General features: G+C 36.8%; 1 protein-coding gene across 3 annotated transcripts in view; it reads right to left on the bottom strand.

Moving 5' to 3' along the window:
* Nucleotides 1–15,243, bottom strand: part of ZCCHC7 (zinc finger CCHC-type containing 7) — a 247,831-nt gene that overhangs the window by 207,456 nt on the left and 25,132 nt on the right. The window lies entirely within an intron of this gene.

Below are 15,243 nucleotides of genomic sequence, written 5' to 3'. Positions count from 1 at the left end.
ACATACTATAATCAGGAAATATTATGACCAACTCCATGCCAACTCAACAAATCAGGTGATATTTTTTAAATCCTCAAAAAACATGAATTTACTAACACTTACTAAAAAAGAAATTGATAACCTAAGCAGTTCCGTGCCCTTCATTAAAGAATTTGTAGTTAAAAAAGCTTCCCACAATGAAAACCCAAGACCTAGATGCTTTCAGTGGTTAATTATACCAAGTATTTAAGAGAGAAATAATACCAATCCTATAAAAACTCTTTGAGAAAGAATATTTCCCAGTTCATTCTATGAGGTCAGCATTACTCATACCAAAAACAAAGACACTGCAAAAAAACTACAACTATTCCACATTAATATATACATAAAAATTCTAAACATTACCTTACCAGATTGATTTCCACAATGTATTAAAAAGTTAATATAACATGACCAAATGTGATTTAATCCAAGAATACAGGCTGCCTTAACACTCAAAAAAAATCAATTAATGTAATTCACCATATTAACCAAAATTACATGATCACATCAATAAAACATATAAAAAACATGTGACAATACCCCATATCCATTCCTTGTAAAAATGCTTAGCAAACTATAGAAAGAAACTTCCCCAATTCAATAAAAGGTATCTATGAAAACCCACAACTAACATTGTCTCAACGGCGAAAGACTATACTTTCCCCTCAAAATCAGGAACTAGACAAGGATACCCACTCCCACTACTTCTACTGAACATTGTACAGAAGATATTCTACTCAGGGCCACAAAGCAAAAAATAAAATAAAATTCACCCATATTGAAAAGAAAGAAACTGTATTTGCAGATTACATGTTGAACAACATAGGAAATCCAACAGAATATACCCCAAAACTTCTAGAACTAATAAGTGATTTTTAGCAAAGTTATAAGAATCAAGACCAATACACATACTCCTATGATTCAGCCTTTCCGCTCTCAGGTAACTACTCAAGATAAAAGCATACGTGCAAATAAAGGCTTTTACACAAATGTTCCTAGCAGCTGTTATTTGTAATAGACAAAAGTAGAAATCATTCAAATGTTCATCAACAGGGAAATGGATAAACTGTGGTACATCCACACAATGGATATAAAGCAATAATACGAAGAAGTAAGTATTGAGACCTGCTACATAATGGGTGAAAGTTCAAAATTACACTAAAATAAGCCAGCCCTCTTACCCGCCTGCCCCCAAGAGTTCTTACTGCATAATTCCACTTATTTAAAATTTCAGAAAATGAAAAGCTAATATACCACAACAGAAAGCAGTGGTTCCTTGAAGGTGAGGAAAAGTATAGAAAAGTGAGTCAATGATTACAAAGGAGCATGAGAAAACTTCTGATGGTTTTGGATGTGTCTCCTATCTTGATTATGGTGATGGCTTCTTTTGTATATACATATATCAAAATTTATCAAATTGTACATTTTAAATGTTTGCAGTTTGTTATGTCAGTTATACCTTAACAAAGTTTGGGAGTTTTTTCTTTTTAAACAAAAGTATCACTTTGCTAAGAGTCATCTATATGACACTTCACCCACAGGTTTTTATTCATAGCTATTTTCTTGAAACATCTCCATAACTTCCCTAAGTATCTAACCGCTCATTCATAGGATACTAATGTGAAGGATTAGAGACTGTTGGATCATTCTCCTGCCAAGGATTCAATGTCCACCTGCTATACGCAAAAAAAAATGTTGTCGGCCATGACAAGGTCTTGACGGGTCACATGTAGAAATGCTAGCTCTTAAGAGGCATTTGAGCATGGCCCACCAACTACAGGAGTTCTGTAGCTATCATGATTTGACCTCAAAATACTCTGTAAATTGTAGCTGCCACGCAGAGAGGAGGACCAAAGTGAAATACAGATTGACATGTCACTTATCTCCTCAGAGCCTGAGATTTTTTCATCTAGAAAATGAGAGCACTGGCCTTGAAGCAGTGATTTCCAATCCATCTCTGCCAGCCTAACACTGGGAGACTTGTTAAAATACAGAATCCTGGGTCTCACCCACATAGCATCTAATTCAGTAGGTCTAGGATGGAAGCTGGGGACATATTATTAAATCCTGACATAAAACGAGACTGGGAAAATTCTTGTCTTTTAGGTCCTTCCAGTTACAACATTCTTTAAGCACTGTTTCCAAAGACTGCAATGAGAATGGAGTGTCTGGCCGCCATAAGGGTCAAAGCCAAGGTATAAGAGTGGTACTCTAAACAAGGAACACCACGGAAGGCCTTCATGGTTAATGTGTAGGGGAACCACTTTAAATTCTACTGATATGGAAGAAATAAGTTTAATTTTTTTGAGGATTAGTGTCAAGCCTGATCCATGTTATAAATAGGTTATTTCTAGTTAATCCTCTGTATTCTTTATCTTTACTCCTTTTCATATTTGCCAGAGACCCTAAGGACAGATTAGCTATTCTAAAATAATTCTCCCTCCCCCCTTAGTCTTAGGATATTTTAAGATATTTTAGAGCAGAGTGGAGAGCAGAGATTCTACAGATCCAAAGACACTGTCCCGTATGCTTGTAGCTTCAAATGGAAGAGCAACAGTTATAGGAACACAAAGGAAAAGATTTCTGCCAGACCTTCAGAGCTGGAAAGTGAAAAGTTAAAACAATTTCCCGCAAATCTCATGATATTCTAGAGAAACACTACTAACATCAGCTATGAAAGCTGACCAAATTCCACCCTAACAAAATCAAAAGGTTCTCCTGTTGTAACCTCATCTCCATGTCTATCCTTTCAAGTACAAAAGTAACACCACTTTTTGGAAATACTCAAGTTCAAATGAAATTATCATTTCTCCCTCTACCAAATTGTTTTTTATATTACTTGGTATAATAGGTTAATAAACCACTCAAAAATTTTAAATAACAGTCATCTGTTAGATAACCACATATTTTAATATTTGCTTAAATATTTTATAGATTAAAATATTTTCATAGTTAATAGCATCAAGTTATTGTAGTTGAAATCCTGAATTTAGTCTTTATCCTAAAACTTTTATTAAAATTCTACACCTCCGGACATAACTACAACTGGAAATCTGTTTTTAAAAGGATTATATGAATCAGACAGAAATAGAAAAATATACCTGTTAAAGTTGTATGAATAAATGTAAACAGCATGCAAATCAACTTTTATCTCTAAACTTTATTTCCGTTTGTGCCCCAGACAGCCAATGATTTAATACCTTGGGTATGTTTTGTGCCACTAGGCAAAGTCACCTAATTCTCTTAATTCCTGGAATTGGCTGCTGTTCCAAGTCTAGTAGGATTGCATTGGAAGTGGCTATGGCATACTATAATACAATTAATATACTGCAGAAAGAAAAACAAGCTTAATTTTATTCAGCAAACTAAAATATTTTGTTGCCACTTGCAAACCAAGCTGTAAGCAACTGTAAGCTGCCCCAGATCTCTTGTTCTTTCACACATTCTGTATAAAATCATTCTTCTAATTATAGATTCTAAAGAGAATTATAAGAAGGCTACCACAGTAATTTTATAATGTACATATATCTTTATAATAAACAATAGTCAATCCACTCCAGAAAGTGAAAACATTTGTTTCCACATTAGCTAAAACTACATGTATTTATTATATCCATAACTATGAAATTCATGATAAAATGTCCAAGTCTCAAAGGGGAAACATCATATAAATAACTCTCAAACCTGTTAGACACACTTTCTCTCTCTCTCTTCCATATTCCCTCTAGTCACTCATACACTTCTGCATCCTCTTTTCCTTCACCACCTCTCAGAATCAGAATCTTTTTTGGCAGTTGTTTCTCCCCTTTCGTGTCACTCTTCAAATATGTCCTGCCTACACATTCTTATTTGATATAAGGCTAAATGCTTAAAACCAAACAAATTCTTTGGGATTCTAGCACCCCTAAACATTTGGGACACAGAAAGGGGCAAATGGCATAGATTTATTTGCTCCCTGGAGCATTTTAATTATGTTTCTATTCAGGGACTTAGACTCAAAATGTTACAATAAATGGGCTCTTAACAAATCTTTACTTAATCCACTAAAAAGCTCTCAAGTTGCTTTGTAAAATATATTGATGCTACAGAATACTAGCTCATGAGGAGCAGTTTCCGGGCATGTGGAAGTTCCTAGGCCAGGGATCAAACCCATGCCACAACAGCGACGCAAGCCTCTGCAGTGACAATGCCAGATCCTTAACCCGCTGCACCACAAGAGAACTCCATAAGCCAGTGTTTTGGAACATGAACGTAACATTCTGTCTCCCCTGACCAGTATTAGTCTTTTTTTGTTGGCCTGCCTACACCTAATTTGACATTTAACTTTGAGCAACTCATTTAAGCCACAGCCTTTTCTTTTTTCATCATTTCACTGACTTACACTTAAGTACATTAAATATCATGAAAAGTGCAGCTGGCAAAATTAGCCAGTATGTACTTCAACTTGAAGCAGAAGTGAGGGGGTAAACTCACTATGATAGATAGCTACAGGTCTTCCGAAATTCAAATTTTTGCTTGAAAGCTCAAATTTTTATCATTGACAGCAAATGCTGGCAGTTATTTTCCTTGATGTGGCATGCTTACTTGGTTCATTTTCAAGAGAATGTCTGTAAAATACCCAATTCTGAATAGAGGTAGCTTGCCAGTTGTTCTTTGAAGTAAAAATGTCTCATGCAAAAAATGGGTAGTTTAACTCACAAAATTGAACAGGTGCTTTTCCTTGAATCAACAATCACATTTCAGGATACAAAGTATTTGCTTTATGTGTACTCCTCTTTTCATCACACAGAACAATGGGAAAAGCAATAAGGGTAGAGACTTAATAAAACTTAATTTTTTTCTGTGTCATCAAGGACATGAAACAAAACCAAGAGTTCCCACTGTGGTACAGTGGGTTAAGGAATCTGACTGCACCTGCTTTTTATAGCACTGGGAACTATACCTAGTCATTCATGATGGAGCATGATAATGTGAGAAGAAAGAATGTATACATGTATGTGTAACTGGGTCACCTTGCTGTACATTAGAAAATTGACAGGACACTGTAAACCAGCTATAATGGAAAAAATAAAAATGATCATTAAAAAAAGAAAAAAAGAATCTGATTGTAGCATCTCAGGTCACTGCAGAGGTGCAGATTCTATGCCCAGCCCAGCGCAGTGGGTTAAAGGATCTAGTATTGCCACAGCTCTGGCACAGGCAGCAGCTGTGGCTTGGATTCCATCCCCAGCCCAGAAACTTCCATATGTCATGGGTGTGGCCATAAAATTAAAAAAATTTTTTTCAATTAAAACAAACAACAAAAAAACAACTAGCTTAAAAAAAAAAACTGAGTTTGTGGTAGTGAAGAAGACAATGACTATTAGTACAGTTTGGTATGATAGATAGCACTGATTCATGTTGAGGCATCAGCAGTTTTACTCATATCATAATGAAAAGTGCAGCTGGCAAAATTAGCTTTGGCATATGTACAGTATGTACTTCAACTTGAAGCAGAAGTGAGGGGGTGAACTCACTATGATAGATATAGGTCTTCCAAAATTCAAACTTTTGCTTGAAAGCTCAAATTTTTTTTGCCTGTGTGCTATCAGAGCAAATATCAATGCCATGAAAACAGAAAATAGTATCCTATTATGATGGAAATAATAGTTTTCATTCTGCAGGCACCACATGGATCCAAGAGCCCACATTTTGAGAAATACTATGCTAGATTACAAACTCCTCAGGCCAGGGAACGCATTTACTTTTCACAGTGCCTTGCCACAATAATGATGGAAGGAAGGAAAGGGTAAGTGTATTAATGAAAGAACACTGGTAACATGGGTAAATAAATATCAGCTAATTTGGAGGCTGAAGAAAATGATAATACTACCATTTTAACAAATGCAGAGAAAAAAATGGCAATGAAGGCACATCTATTTAAACATTCCCATGAAGACTCCTTAAGCCACGAAATCCATTTACTAAAAGGCTCAGTAGTTTCAGTTATCAGAGTAAGAGATCTTGGCTTACAGTATAACTGTGGCCATCTTTTTAATAATGACCTATTTTATAAGAAATTTAATAGCTTAAGCAAAAGTCAAAAATGTTTATACAAGATATGGTCATTTGGATTGTCCATCTCATGAAAAAGAATTTCAAAAACTTTTCACTCCATTTATCCATTCAACAAACATTTACTTAAAACCTTCCATAGGAGTTCCCGTCATGGCGCAGTGGTTAACGAATCCGACTAGGAACCATGAGGTTGCGGGTTCGGTCCCTGCCCTTGCTCAGTGGGTTAACGATCCGGCGTTGCCGTGAGCTGTGGTGTAGGTTGCAGACGCGGCTCGGATCCCTCGTTGCTGTGGCTCTGGCGTAGGCCGGTGGCTACAGCTCCGATTCAACCCCTAGCCTGGGAACCTCCATATGCCGTGGGAGCGGCCCAAGAAATAGCAACAACAACAACAACAACAACGAAAGACAAAAAAAAGACAAAATAAATAAATAAATAAATAAAACCTTCCATAAATAAGGCAGTCTACTGTGTTCTTCGAGAGATATATATATGTGTGTACATATACAATATATATGTGTATATAATATTCACATATATATTCCTATATGAAAGGATAAAAATGTGGTCTCTTCCTTCAGAACAAAAACGTAGATCAGGAGAGAAGTTCAAGAAAAGCTAAAATAGCCTTTTTATAGCCAAAATATACTGAACCAAAATGGGCATTAAAAAAAAAAAATTAGGTATCTAATGTTGACGTATGCATTTGGAAAAAAATCATGAAAATGGCTTAAATCAAAAGAAAAAGGAGGGAGTTCCCATTGTGGCGCAGCAGAAACGAATCCGACCCATGAGGTTCTGGGTCCAATTCCTGGCCTCGCTCAGTGGGTTAAGGATCAGGTGTTGCCATGAGCTGTGGTGTAGGTTGCAGATGCGGCTCAGATCCTGCGTTGTTGTGCTTGTGGTGTAGGCTGGCAGCTGAAGTTCCAATTCAATTCGGCCCCTGGCCTAGGAACTTCCACGTGCTGTGGGTGCAGCCCTAAAATGACAAAAGACAACTAAAAAAAAAAAAAGGGAAATTTAATTAAATAGTCAGGAAAATTTAGTTTTACTAAGGAAGGAAGGATGAAAGGGAAAAAAAAAAAACAAGAAAAGCAAATTATATGAGTTTCTGTTGTGGCTAAGTGGTAACAAACCCGACTAATATCCACGAGGATTCGGGTTCAATTGCTGACCCTGTGCAGAGGGTTAAGGATCCGGCACTGCCATGAGCTGTGGTGTAAGTCACAGAAGCAGCTCAGATCCCATGTTGCTGTGGCTATAGCGTGGGCTGGCATCTATAGCTCCAATTCGACCCTTTGCCTGGGAATTTCCATATGCCACAGGTGCGGCCCGGAAAAAGCAAAAAAAAAAAAAAGAGAGAGAGAAGAAGAAAATTATAATTAAAGCCAAGAAATCTGGTGTTCTCATGGTGGCGCAACAGGATCGGCGTCATATTGGGAGCACTAGGTGACAGGTTTAATCCCCTGCCCAGTGGCACAGTGGGTTAAGGATCCGGCATTGCCACAGCTGTGGCTTAGGTTGCAACTGTGGCTCAGATCTGATCTCTGGCCTGGGAACTCTATATGTTGCAAAACAGCCAAAAATGAAAACAAAACAAAACAAAAACAGAGAAATCCACCCAGTTACACATACGTATGAGGATGAAGCCTACCTGATCCCAGTGTTTATCTACCTAAGAATTTTTTTTTTCTACCTAAGAATTTTAGCATATCTCCCACCAAAATAAAATAAAAACAATAGCTAATACATATGAACTAACATGTCCAAACTGCCAGTAGAGTCTTTATAGCAAAGTGAGGGTCACTTTGCTACAGACAGATGGTTGATCAGATGGTGGTGTTTTTGACATGTCAATAACTCTAGTCTTACTCGTCTTTGTAGGCACCTCTACTGCTTACCAAGAAAGCAGTTGATAAATATTTGTGAACTAACGGGGCATCTATACTGCATGACAAGACGTGCTAAAACGAAATATTCTTTGTACTCACATCCTGAACCATCACCAGTTGATAAGGTATTTGGAAGAAATTAAAGACGAAAACAAAGAGTATATTTTAGGTAGGTAGAAAAACGGGACTCTGAAATCTGGTGAAATTTACTGGGCTTGCTCTCTGAGAACAAGGACTTTAAAAAGTTAAAGCACTCTTTAACGTTCAACTTCTCAGTACATCAATGCCTAGTTTACAAGAATTGAACATTCTTAACTGATAGCATGAGATATCCAATCACTGTATTTGAATTCATAATAGTATTCATATGAAAAAAAGTGTTTTAAAGAATTAGAATTCAATAATAAAATATTACTATTAAAACCGATAAAACTATAAAAGCATTCCTATTACATACTAATTAAGTCAATCTGCTTGACTTAGTTATTGCCAAGTGAACTATATAAATGTCATCTTAATAGTCATCTCTTATAACCTTCCAATTCTCAGGGTAGTTAGAACAGTCACGAATGAGGATCCAGAGAATATTAAACACTATCTGATCACATTTTAAAATTACATACATTTCATTTTTTTCCAAAAGCCAAACATACTACACTATAATGAATTCTCCACTATAAAATCTAAAGAAGTAAAGTGCAAAACTTATTAAGATTATTTTACAAAATACCATAATCATTCATCTTAACTTTCTAAAATACCCAACTGAGATTAATAATCTCTAGTTAACGGTTACTTGACATGCAATAAAAGATATACCGTTCTAAACAACCTTATAGTTACACCATATTCTTGCCTATGTGGCACCTTGACATTTCAAACAGTTCATCTCTTAAAGTGGATTAGGGATATGGTCACTACAGTTATTAACATTTATTTTGCTCTTACAGTGTTCCAAGGACTGTGATAAGTTTCACATGCACGTTCCAAATGCATTACTGCATTTAATCTTCACAACAAACCCAAAAGGTCAGCACTACTGTCCTCATCACAGATAAGGAAAAAGGAGACCTGGAAAACTTAAGGAATTTGCTTAAAATTAGATGGCTACTATTAAGAGGCAAATATCAAATCTAGGTGCCAACTTCAAAGCTTATGCTCTTAACCACCACACATTGACTGCCTACCAAACTGCTCTGTCACTGTGACTGGCTGGAGAAGAGAAAGTGAAATCCTACCTAGTCACAAAACAGGAAAAATCAGAAAGAGACTAGTATTAAAGAAGGAAAGAAAAGGGTTGCCCCCACCCAACTCCTGCCACTCTCAAGAGTAATCAAGAACTTCCAAGGTTCTTGAGAATCATCACCACATCCTAAAAGGACTAATAACTCCTGTTTATGGCAGTTTCTCTAAAAAACCGAGTTAAATAAAATTAATTCCTAATACCCAATGCATAGTGCCTTACGATTGTTTAAAAACTTTGCAATACTTGAGAGGTAACCTGCCTAATTAAAAACTATCATCTGGAGTTTCCAAATGGATCAGCGGCATCTTGGGAGCGCTAGAAAGCAGGTTCTGTCTTTGGCCCAACACAGTGGCTTAGGCTACAACTGCAGCTTGGATCTGATTACCTGGCCTGGAAACTCTATATGCTATGGGGCGGCCAACAAAGAAAAAGAAGAGGAGTTCCCATCATGGCTCAGTGGTTAACAAATCCAACTAGGAACCACAAGGTTGCGGGTTCGATCCCTGGCCTTCCTTGCTCAGTGGGTTAAGGATCCGGCGTTGCCGTGAGCTGTGGTGTGGGTTGCAGACTCGGCTCGGATCCCGAGTTGCTGTGGTGTAGGCCGGTAGCTACAGCTCCAATTAGACCCCTAGCCTGGGAATCTCCATATGCCACGGGAGTGGCCCAAGAAATGGCAAAAAGACAAAAAGAAAACAAACAAAACACTATCCATTCTGAAAGGTCTCAAAGGGGGAAAGACATACATCTCAAGTTCTGAGAAGTGATGACTTAATTTTAAAAAGGGTTTATGGGAGTTCCCATGTGGCTCAAGTCACTGCTGTGGTGCAGGTTCAATCCCTGGCCAGGTTTGACCCCTGGCTGGGGAACTTCTGCTGAGGAACTTCCGTCAAGGGTGCAGCCAAAAAAGGGGGGGAGGTGTCAAACATTAATATGAGTTTTATGAAGATACAAAAGACTTAATAAACTTAGAGAATAAATTTCCTTAGAAGCAAAAACAAAAAGTTTGAAAGACTTTTGAGAAGAACTAGAATAAACAAAATAAACAAATATAAAAAGTCTTGGAGTTCCCATTGTGGCACAATGGAAACAAATCCATCTAGTAACCATGAGGATGCAGGTTTGATCCCTGGCCTCACTCAGTGGGTTGGGGACCTGAGCTGTGGTATAGGCCGTGTTGTGACTCAGATCCTGCATTGCTGTGGCTGTGGTGCAGGCCAGCAGCTGCAGCTCCAATTCAGCCCCTCGCCTGGGAACTTCCATATGCCACAGGTGCAGACCTAAAAAAGAAAAAAAGACAAAAAAAATTCTTTGATATCATGGCAATATAAATTACTAGATCTACCTCTAAAGAAACCCAATCTTCCTTATGAAGCATTGAAGACATGGCCACAGTCTGGATCAATCAATGAATTTTATATAATGTTATCAAGGATCAGGTATTTAAAGAGGTCTGATTTGAGTCAATCCATTTAATATATTAAATCTATGTTTAAAATAAAGACAAGGAGTTCCTGTCATGGCTCCCGGTTAACAGTTAATGAATCTGACCAGCATCCATGAGGACGCAGGTTCAATCCTGGCCTCACTCAGTGGGTTAAGGATCAGGTGTTGTCGTGAGCTGTGGTGTAGGTCACAGACGGGGCTCAGATCCTGCATGGCTGTGGCTGTGGCGTAGGCCAGCAGCTACAGCTCTGATTTGACCCCTAGCCTGGGAACCTCCAAACAGCACAGGTGCAGCTCTAAAAAGCAAAAATAATAAATAAATTAAGACAAACACTGAGTACTCAAATCTTAGCTTCTAACATCATTTTTTAATAAAAGGAACGAGAGCTCCTCTGAGAGAGAGCTGACTCTAGTCTAGGGAAAGAAATATGTAAGACAACCCTGTAGCATCTTGCCATGCCAGAAAAGTAAAGAAGTGCTTAAAAAATACTAATAATGATAATGGGATTATGTCAGAGACCCAGGAGCCAAGTGAAAGAGGCCAAAGCTAGAATAATTTAAACAATAAAATAAAACAATACTGGATCATAACCCAAAGTATAAAATAAATATCCATGAGCTCATACTGATATGAATGAATGAATGAGGCAGGGAGGGAGGGTAGGAGGGAGGAAGAATAGACAGATCTCCCTTGCAGAAGAATTCCACATAATTTACGTATATACCACCCTATCGTCATGGAGTGAGAGCATTAACTCTCCATGACCTAAGTATGGGCTGTGCACAGTGAGTTCCTTCCAAAACACAAAGTATAGAAAAGATGGGGGCGGGAGGAGTAAGTCTACAGTGGAGAAACCAGACAAACACTACCTCAGCCGGGTGATCAACGCTAACACCATCAAGATAAATCATGTGGATAGCATTTACGCTTGATAAGATGTGATGAGAATGGCATCTCTGTGGTCTTCCTCCAATAAAACCATAAACCCAGACTAACTATAAGAGAAACATCAGACAAATTTCAATTGTGGGACATTCTACAAGCTACTCAATTGGTATTTCTCAAAGTTGACAAAGTCATCAAAAACATTAAAGTCTGAGAAACTATCACAGCCAAGAAGAGCTATCTTTGCAATTTTTCTATAAAACCTAAAAGTATTCTAAAATCGAAAATTTATTTTTTAAAAAGGTAAAGGTAAAAAGAACAAAAGGGAGAAAGAGGAAAGTTCAAGTCTCCTACCTAATACAGGGTAGGTTGTTTAACTTTCTGTAGATACTCAGAAGTCTTACTTCAAAACATTAGTACAAGAAACACTGGCAGGAGCTAAGTTTATATTCAGAGCTCAAAAACGCCACATCATCACCCTAGAGTCAAAGGACAAAGAATCTTTTAAAGCTTCAAAATATGAAGACCGCTCTATAATTTTTCATAAAACCTAAGTACCTATGCCAAAAAGTAAAATGAAAGCTACCTTTCCAATGTCAGCTCTAATGCTAAAAAAAAATTGCAAGTAAAATGAAGTATAGAGGGATCAATTTAGCTAGAAAATAAAGGTTTAGTCTGAGAAAGAGACTTGAGGTATTCTAGAAATTTCTTTCTGATTTCAGCTAAAAAAAGACATAGAGAAAATAATCACATCTTTATAAATTCCAATGCTACAGTGATTCACAGGAAAGAAAGCAAGCTACTCAGAAACACTAAAACTTTAATTAAAAAGAAAAAATAATTTCTCAAGCTCTGTATTTAACATATTGTAATGTTAAAGAATCATAAAACAAACTCATGCATGATAATGTTAAGATGCATTAAATATAAGGTTTATAGTGTCTGTTATTGTTAAGAAATCTAAAGGGGAAAATTCTGGTTCTATTTTCCTCTTCCTACCCTACACTCCATTAAAAAGATCTGTATACATGTGTGATGCAATGCCTTCTGGATATTATTCCAATGTCTGATGCAAAAATATGCTGTTCTACCCCTGTCCTGAGACACTGCTGTTTCTGGCACACATTTATTATTTGCCCTCTTCTGTGATACTGAGTGCAGAATACATCAAGGGCAATTACTGTCACTATACAAAAGAACAATGGGTTAAAACAATATCCTCAGAGCAGAAGTAGAATTACAATTTAAATGAAATTTCAGTTTTAATATATCCAAACAGTTTAGGTTAAATGTAAAAAAAGAATTCTCTGCTTCAAAATATCAACAGGGCTGATTTTGTTTACTGACCCTCAAAACATTTAGAATTTGGTTTACCTTTTCATATTAGACCCTACAAATTCAACATTTAGAGAGATCAATGAGAAAGTAAAATGCTCTGGTATACAGGTGTCCCAAGCTCCTGTCTATTCCCATTCCCTTCCTCTCCATCCCCCTTCTCCAACCCGATTAAAAACCTAAAAAGAGCCCAACTGAGAATCCCACGGCCACATACTGGGCATCATTGTAGTCCTAGTGATCCTCCTTTCCTCAGGAGCATTCACTTCTGAAACCTTAATGACACTCTGTCACATTCTCATGAAAAGGAGAGGAAAAACTGCCATTAAAGGCTGTGTTTGTTATAATCAGTGACTTCTTAAAAATGTTTGCAGTCAAGCAGTGATGTATCTTTGGACTTCTTTCAGAGCTTGAGTCTTTTAGCAGCTTCTTAATGTTTCAGAGAATTTCTGTGCACAGGAAATTATGAGAAATGCTTACAATTGCTCATGGATTAAAAAAAATAAGGCAAAATAAAAAAAGAGTACATGGCAACGCTGAATTTATGTGTTTCCCATTTGCTATTTAAAGTATCTGTCAAAGCAACTTAAATATATTTTTATATAAAGGCAAGCTGACACATGAACTATTAAGAACCTGAAACGGTAATAAAATATCCTCAAAGTAGCATATATTACATGCAAAATACTAAAGAAAGTAAGAAGCTACAGATAAACCAAAATTATTCTATGTATGATATGAGCAAATAATGTCACTCTAGCTTCCTCTTCCTTATTAAAATAGTTTTTTCCCCAGGTAAGAACAGTAACTCCTAGGAAATACCCCATTCCAAAAGCCTGGGTGGACTTCAGAAAAATGTTTAAGGAAATAACAGCTATCATCTAATTCTTGCTTTGGTCAGTTTTGTTTGTTTGCTTGTTTGTTGTGGGGAAGAGAAGTAGTTTTTACTAAAAAGTTTTAAGAATGGAAAGAAGAGGAAAAATAAAGGGGGATATTCGTCAATGTTTTACCCCCAAATTCTGCAATGTTTGGGATATTTGCTACAGATACTCTTAAGTTTACTATATTCTGTTTGCCCAATTTGAAACCCAAATATCTTTAGATACAACAAGCTATCAATTACATGTTTACTCCTTATGAGTTTCCCTGCAATTTATGAGACAAAACTCTACACCATATTCTACAAAATAATCTAGATTTAATTAACCTTAACGAAATTAAACTGCTATTTAAAACTATGAGCAGAAAATAAAATTGCACTCCAAAATTAATCAATTACACAGAAGCTTTGACTACTATACAGGATGCTACTTAGGACTAGAGTAGAAGGCTTGTAACAGAAACCATTTTAACAGGATTAGTTTATGTTCATAATATATTTAGGAATTTTACCCTCCATTTAATAAATTCAGTTCATTATTGTTTAAAATCACACAAGCTGTGCCCATTCATCAGCACTGCCAGCAATTCAAATCCTAAGTGGTGGTGACTTAGAAAAACCTCAGAGAATTTTGGGACTTAAAGCAAACTCAGCTACCTTTCTGAACTGTCTTGTCTCCAGAAAAAAATTTAATCCCAAATTGGATCCCCTTGCTACTCAAATACTTCTGAGCCAGCTACTTCCCGCCATCGATTTGAATGTGGCTCAAAGAGTACAAAACAACAGCCTAGTCCTTTGTTTCTCAAACTTAAGAAATGTATGAACCCCTTTAAAAAAGAAAAGTTCTCAACCTCAAATCAGTCCACGAATGCCAAATCGAGAAACAATAACTGAAGAGACTAAAGTCTCATTCTGTAACAAATGTCTTTCGACTGTGAATTATCACTAAAAAGTATTCTTTATAACTTGTATAATATGTTTTTTAAGCATTGAAATAAAAATACAAATTTTAACAACTATTATAGAGCTCACAGACCATTCCCTCAAAATAGACCCTAGGAGTCTGAGGAACCCAGTCTGAGAAACGGTGTCCTGTGCAAAACAGAAATAAGAGTCTGCTACTTCCCTAATCATAACATATTCTGTCTCCCCCACATACCTCAACCCTCATGAAAGCAGTGTTCCATCCTCTGCACCCCAACAGCTCTCTTACACCACTCATTTCTTGTTCTCTTAAACTACAGGATCTTTGAGGTCAGGATTTTTGCTTTGTTCACCTTTGTATGGATCAGCACTCCCTACCCAATAACTCACAAAATATTCTGATTGTTTTGCTGGCTGAATAAATGGATATGAAGTATATTCCTTTGGCTACAAGTTGCTAACTCAGATTACTTATGTTTTCATTCCCAACCAGAATCATAGATAATCAAAAGTTTACAGACTTCAACTCCTTCGACATGCTTATAAAAGAAAAAAAAAAAG

The sequence above is a fragment of the Sus scrofa genome, chromosome 1 (genome assembly GCF_000003025.6).
Source record: "Sus scrofa isolate TJ Tabasco breed Duroc chromosome 1, Sscrofa11.1, whole genome shotgun sequence".
In the NCBI taxonomy this organism is placed as follows: Eukaryota; Metazoa; Chordata; class Mammalia; order Artiodactyla; family Suidae; genus Sus; species Sus scrofa.
This window is presented reverse-complemented; position numbering and strand designations above follow the sequence as displayed.